Consider the following 7,500-nt stretch of genomic DNA (forward strand, 5'->3'; position numbering starts at 1 on the left):
ACATATCGTCATAAATACATATCTATCTTGAGTCATATTCTTTATTACACTCAACAACTTTTCATGGCACCTTATTACATTATGAATATCTATTGTTCTTAGAGGCTGTACTGGGACAAATCACATGTTGCCAAGCTAGACTCGATAAAATTCAGTGAAGCTTTCTGTCTGCCGTTACTACAGTTGCTGGGGCTATGATTATCTTTGATGAAGGAAGTGTCTATAAATATATTTCTATGATTATGGTTGGTTGTCATTATCTATATGGCTTCTAAAAATGCGATGCGACGAAGGTTTTACTCTCTATCGGTAATTAACTGTGCTATCTACTAGATGCTTTTGTGTGGGGTGAAAGTCGTGTAGAACGGAACAATAATTATTGACAGCTTGAAGGGGACGTGTCAGACGCCTGGTCAAATTTATCCTTGACATACCACAATCCTCACTTCTGTAGGTGTGCTTCTAGATGACATGGTTTTCTTTCAGGGGCGTTTTGGTATTAGAAGGTGTATTAAGGGGGAGATTTTTTCTTTTTTCTTTTTTTACTTTTATAATAGATGACGAGGGTGAGGCGTTGTTTGTAATCTGTAGTGAGAACATTTCTGCCATTTATGTCGTTGATATTCTTCTTATCTGCCTCGTAATCAGTGCATTTATGTTTTTTGTAGATGATTCAGAATGTGTCATAGCTTACGACCCAACATCCTTTCAAGGAAATATCGTACCTAAGCATACAAGTGTAAAACATCAAGACGGAAGAATCAGGAATGACGAAAGCACATGCAGGTTCAGGAGAGAATTGGTTGAATAGGAAATTGAAAAGAAAAAGAAGCCCATACAAGATGTATAGCAGGAGCTGAAAATTCCGAAAAAGAAATTGTCTGGGTCCCCTGTCTCCAACGCAGTACACATACTTAAATATATATATATATATATATATATATATATATATATATATATATATACATATATATATATATATATATATTTCAGGATACTCTTTTCATCAAAGAGAATCATGGCCTCAGTAGCAGTAACATGGACAGCTGCAAGTGTAGCAGCAGTGGACCGGTAGTTTCATACCGGTTTAATTGAGCCCAGTTTGGCAATAAGTGACCTCAACCGGTACCTCCTCACCACAACAATTTTGAAGATGAAATCAAGGGGTTCTGAAACTTTGCTTACATTTAAAGTACTATTGGAGACACTCCACGAAGATTATTGAAATTTTCAACGCAATATTGAAAACGTACATAAAAAATAAATAAATCAGGTTGTGCCATAGCTTTCAATCTTGTATGCGTTCAAGAAAATATCCTATTAACTACACCAATAGATATGTATGAATATACATACACACACGTATGTATTGTATATTATATGCATACTTTCATAAATATCGGCATCGATGGATACATCTATGGACACATATTTACACGCCCATATAGATAGAGGCACATGAAGTAATATAGATAAGACACACTAATATAATAGAAATAAAGAAAACTATAGTTTAGATTATAGTTAACTATATATATAATATTTATAGCAATGTGAGTAGTGTTAATAAACAGCCTTTTTCCCGGACCACATTTCACCACCACGCGTCCAGTCAAAACGAATTAGCATACCGTGATGCGGAACAGGCCAAAGACAAACCGAGATTCTAATATTCCCATGCATAGATATTGCCAGTTGATTCGAATATTTAACAAATGAAATTTAATAAATGTTTCCGGGCACTGAATGATTTGATGTGAATATATGGAAAGGTGAAGAATGATAGAATGCAAAATATCTTTAAACATACGAACTTGAGTTTATTTTTCTTGACAAAAGGCATAACCATAATTTTTTTTCCGGTTTAGAAAAATCGTTCAACTAATCTATAACACATTTATTTCAGTTTCAAAATAATACATCGAAGTTGCTGAGAAAAAAATAAAATTTCTAGTCCAGGAGAAGACATTTACTTTGTCAAAAAACAAATGACTACATAATCAATAAATATAGTTTCCTTAAGTTCTACTGACTGGAAACACACAACTGGCATTAGCCGGAGATGGTTCTCGTGCCCTCAAAATTACTTCTCAGGAAGTAAACGTCAATTATTGCCTGTGTAGTCTCGGTCTACCTGTCTGTGTATATCTGTGTCTGTCTGTCTGTATCAGCCTGTGTTTGGCTGTCTTTATCAGTCTACCGGCGTCTACCTATTAGGGTATCTCTGTGTCTGTCTGCTTGGGTCTGCTTGGCTTTCTGTGTCAGTCCGTCCATGTATGTCTGAGTCAGTTTTTGCCTATCTGTATATCTATGTGTGCCTTTATGTGTCTGTCTCCATGTATCTTTTGATGTCTATCTGTCCGCGTCTATCTTTCTGTGTCTAACTGGGTTGCTGTATGTGTGTGTGTGTGTGTGTGTGTGTGTGTGTGTGTGTGTGTGTGTGTGTGTGTGTGTGTGTTTGTGTGTGTGTGTGTGTGTGTGTGTGTGAGTGTATGTGTGTGTGTGTGTGTGTGTGTGTGTGTGTGTGTGTGTGTGTGTGTGTGTGTGTGTGTGTGTGTGTGTGTGTGTGTGTGTGTGTGTGTGTGTGTGTGTGTGTGTGTGTGTGTGTGTGTGTGTGTGTGTGTGTGTGTGTGTGTGTGTGTGCATGTTTCACAATAAGAACCCACAGTCAGAGTAAAGGAAAACTTGGGAGAACGTTTGAACTTTTATATTTCGGCTAACGGATGTAGTTCTCGTCAGGAAAGTACAAGATAGTAAAAGTGGTCTAACATATAGGTTCTTTTGACATAAAGAGGAGAATGTAACAAGACAGCTTATATGACGGGCCTGATGGCCTCACTCAAAGAAAAGTCGCAGGGTCAGTATAGGGCTGGTAAGGAGTCAGGAAGGTGATATTTACTGACCAAGGGACCCACTTCTAATCTTGAAATAATGAAGTTAAGCTACCATCAGTCCCTCTAATTAAGATATCCAAGAAGGAGATCTGATGACCTTTCTCCCATTTTGTTTGGATTTAATATTAGGGGTCAAATTATTCAACTTATCATAGAACATTTCAAATGCCCCCACCTGTCATCCCACGCTGAGAAAATGACATCGACATACCTGAACCAAATCATCTCAGGTGGTTTGATGGTGGGTAACAAGGAACACTCAAAGTACTTCAAGTACAAGTTAACTAAAACAGGAGACAAATTAGAACCAATACTGCAACCGTACTTTTCTCTAGAGAAAAAAAAATCGTAGAAGCAGAGAGGTGAACTCCATATAGAGTTTTGGTGACGTGGAGTGGTAAATTCGCCTGACACGGCTGCAGAGTGGATTGCGAAAATTGGAGAACATCCTCGACATTAATGTTAGCAAAAAAGGAGTTAATATCAAGACTAAACAGCCTGGCATCCTGTACTTTGACATTTTTAATTTTGAAAATATATTGAACGGAGTATTTAATATGTGAGCTGAAAAATTGGACAACAAAAAGGTGACAAAATGTCTGAGAGATATTTTGAAAGCTTGGTAGTGCAGGAGCTCTTATTAGAAATGAGGGGCTTCAGTGGGATGTTTGATTTATATAATTTTGGAAGACCATGAAAAGAGCGGAGGTTACGGTAGGTTCATTGATAGAAAAAAGAGGAAAACCAGAAAACGTTCTTCTCCAAATGTTTGGACGAACAGGTGTATCCAAATACGTTTGGGTTCGTTAAACACATTTCCCTGGGTTATAGCTTCCCTTTCTACATCAAAGCTATTTTGTCAGACCGTGTGCGTGTAACATCATTGAAATTTGAAGACTTCCTCCGGAAAACAAGATTCGCCTTGAGAAATCTTCGTATCTTATGCCCCAATAGCCCTTCGCAAAGCTACCTTAGTGATCAACATCAAGTCATCTTTAACCGGAAACTTCTTCGTCGGTTATGCAACAACAGTGTTCCGACCAAGTTTACCCTCATAGACAATGTCATCAACCTTCCAGTGTCGATCTTTCGGTTACACAATTAGAAGTGTTGGGCCTTGGTCTTAACTTTACTCCAACACATGAGAAACATTATATGTTGAACTACTTGGCAAGTTCTGATAAATTTCTGACAGCAAACAATTATGACAAAGATCTCGTTTGCGTAAGAGACTAAGAATAAGATCAGTCAGATTTGAACAAACGTTTAATCAGATACGGACCAGAATGTTCAGCAGTGAAATAATTAAATCACTGTTTTGATTGGAACAAAGCTGAACTCATTTTCAAATCTGGCAGTTGGTTCAGGACTAACGTAGTAAAATCATCCCTCATAGAATATTACCCCCACATATATATATCAAAGTGGCAGTGTTCTCTGGATACCATATAGGAATATATGAAAACAAACATCGTCAACAAGCATGTCCCTTCTGACACAACGCTACACGATTTTCAGGTCATAAGTGATTAAAGGTAGTCGTCAAAGTACATTTCCTAGTGTCTTTTGTTTTATATATATGTATATGTATGTATATATATACATATGTATATATATATATATATGTATATATATATATATGTGTGTGTATATATACATATGTATATATATATATACACTTATATATCTATATATATATATATATATACACTTATATAATTATATATATATATATATACATGTATATTTAAATATACTCGTATATACATATGTATATATATATATATATATATATATATATATATATATATATGTATATACACACCAATATGTAATATTATTTATTTAGAGTTTTTGACTCCTTTTTGAGATCTGATCTGGGTCGTTGTGTTTTGGGGACACCTCGGATCCGCCAGCTGAGGTTACCCTTATATATTATACGAAATGATTGTGGGCACTTTCACAATGAGACAGGTTACACATATCCTTTAGTGCGTAAAGTGCGACTAAGGACAATGCGCGAAACACCAGTAGAAAGCATGAGATGCCAGAGACACTTATGGAAGTAGGTTGCAAGTGTTATACGGGAAAACTAAATCTTTCTCTTTCGAAAAGAGAATAGAGAAATTTCATGTAATACTTCTTCTGTCCAGTGAAAAGTTACGAGACTAGCCAGATTTTGAATATAAGTATGCAGAATTTGGTTTCCTAGAAGAAATATCTGGGAAGAATGTAACAAATGTCTGTCATGCGTTTACCAAGCACTGCTTCGCTTGCTTTGCTAGATATAGAGGTCCTTTATGTCACATCAAATACCAGATGCACTACTTGAAGAGAACATTCGATGAGCAATTGAGAATGAGGAGATACGGAAAAAAATTGACAGAAGATGGGCTGCTATAATAAATCGAAAAAAGGCGGCTGAAAAGACAACTCTTAGTAAACTTAAGCCGACGGTGGTTAAAGAAACCCCTGAAGAAACGGTTTCTAATTCGGTGGATCAGGTCCTTGACCACACGCACAACGACACTGGGACTATGAAGGGTGACGTTATTATGGAAGAATTGCAATCGGTCTCTCAAGAAAAGAAGTTGGATAACCATCAAGAGGTTGAGGAAGGAAAGTTAATATTAACAGTTAATGAAAGGAACCGCGAGCGAAGCAAACAGCGCCGAAAGCCAACATTGACACCAAAGCCTTCTTATGTGTATATATATACATATATATATATATATATATATATATATATATATATATACATATATGTGGGGAGGAGATTTTCCCTAATGCATACATAAAAGTGATTCCAAGTTCTGTATTACAAATTCTCTTCTTCCTTGTAATAAATGGAGAAAGTGAATTTGAAGTAAATGCTGTCTTGTTCCTTTTTTCGTTTATCGTCATCGTTGTTGTTGTACTAATTATCCATAATTTTCTTCCTTTGACGGATAATGCCCTTGTTGGAGGGGCTATTGTTAATCAACACCTGGGTGGAGCGCTCGATTTCCTTTCTGATATGAGCACCTATGGTAGTGTTCTTAGGAGCGCCCGATATCCTTATGTCCTTGTTACCACGTGTAACAGTGGGTGAGTTCCTTCCTGATATAAGCACCTATGGTAGCGTTCTTATATCTCTGAGGGCACTCACTTCCTCCATGTAAACAATGGCCTGGGTTGGTTGCTTTCACACAGTGAGTGAGTGCGCTCCTGATATAAGCACCTATGGTAGCTTACTTATATCTCTGAGGCCACTCATTTCCTCCGTGTAAACAATGGCCTAGATTAGTTGCTTTCACATAGACGTCTGTGTTGAAAGAGATATCAGTCTGTGTCATGAGAATATCCAGGAATGGCAACGTTCCATCGGTGTTAGATTCTGTAGTGAAAGTCAGGACGGAGGTTTTTTGAAGGCCGAGTCTAATTAATTCTCTATATTCTGCAATGGCGCTCTTGATAAATATATCGTCGATATACCTGCATTAGATGTCAGGTTTTCCATAGTGCTAAACACTCGTTCTTTAATGCTTCCCATGATAAAAGTTTGCTAGAGGAACTCCTAGGAGAGAACCCATAGCTATCCCATCTATATGACGGTATTTGTTACCACGGGGATACGTGAAGGGTGCTTCCTTGGTACAGCACTCAAACATGTCACGGAGTACTACTTCAGGGATGTTAAGTCTAGGGGTGGAGTTATCAAGGTAGACGCGATGATGATATACATAAGAATGAAGGAGACTACAAGAGACCATAAGGCTTACACTAGGCAGCTCCGATATAGCTGATAATGCGGTCAATTTCGATATTAGTGAATAGATTCCCCACGTCGAGTGATGTTATAATACTTTCTGCATGGTTAGTTTTCAAAATATCCAGAAATTCTACTGCCAAGTTTAAGCTGTAGGTGGAAGATACATATGGAGTCAGGATCGTGCATAGTTTCTTGGCCAAGCCGTAAGTTGGTATGGGTATCTGGGAAATTATAGGTCTGAGTTTATTTCCTGGTTTGTGTATTCTAACGTTGCCGTAGTGTGTGTGTGTGTGTGTGTGTGTGTGTGTGTGTGTGTGTGTGTGTGTGTGTGTGTGTGTGTGTGCGTGCGTGCGTGTGTGCATGCGTGCGTACGTGCGTGTGTGTGTGTGTGTGTGTGTGCGTGCGTGCGTGTGTGCGTGCGTGCTTGTGTGCGCGCGCGCGCGTGTGTGTGTGTGTGTGTGTGTGTGTGTGTGTGTGTGTGTGTGTGTGTGTGTGTGTGGTGTGTGTGTGTGTGTGTGTGTGTGTAGATGTGTGTGTGTGTGTGTGTGTGTGTGTGTGTGTGTGTGTTTCACCATGTTTTTCACAATAGTCTTGGATCATGTGCTGGACTCTAGATCAGCAGCTATTTCCCTCTCGGAATAGAGCTCAGACAACATATATGACTAATCTATGGGTAATGCTGTGACTTTACACGCACACACATCCCATACTCCCTGCCCACGAGAGTTCGAGCAACGACCTGCAGCGCAGCGATACTGAAATTATTTAAGTCCTTGGCGGGATTCGAGCCCGGACCGCCATAGTGGTACCCGGGAACTCTATCACTGCAATACCGTGTGCGTGTACGTGTGTGTG

At 38.5% G+C, this 7,500-nt stretch overlaps 1 protein-coding gene across 1 annotated transcript in view; it reads left to right on the forward strand.

Annotated features, from left to right (window-relative positions):
* Nucleotides 1–7,500, forward strand: part of LOC143033170 (neuroligin 4-like) — a 33,635-nt gene that overhangs the window by 15,488 nt on the left and 10,647 nt on the right. The gene's annotated exons all lie outside the window — the stretch shown is intronic.

Source organism: Oratosquilla oratoria, chromosome 15 (genome assembly GCF_046742065.1).
Source record: "Oratosquilla oratoria isolate Oo_2021 chromosome 15, ASM4674206v1, whole genome shotgun sequence".
NCBI lineage: Eukaryota > Metazoa > Arthropoda > Malacostraca > Stomatopoda > Squillidae > Oratosquilla > Oratosquilla oratoria.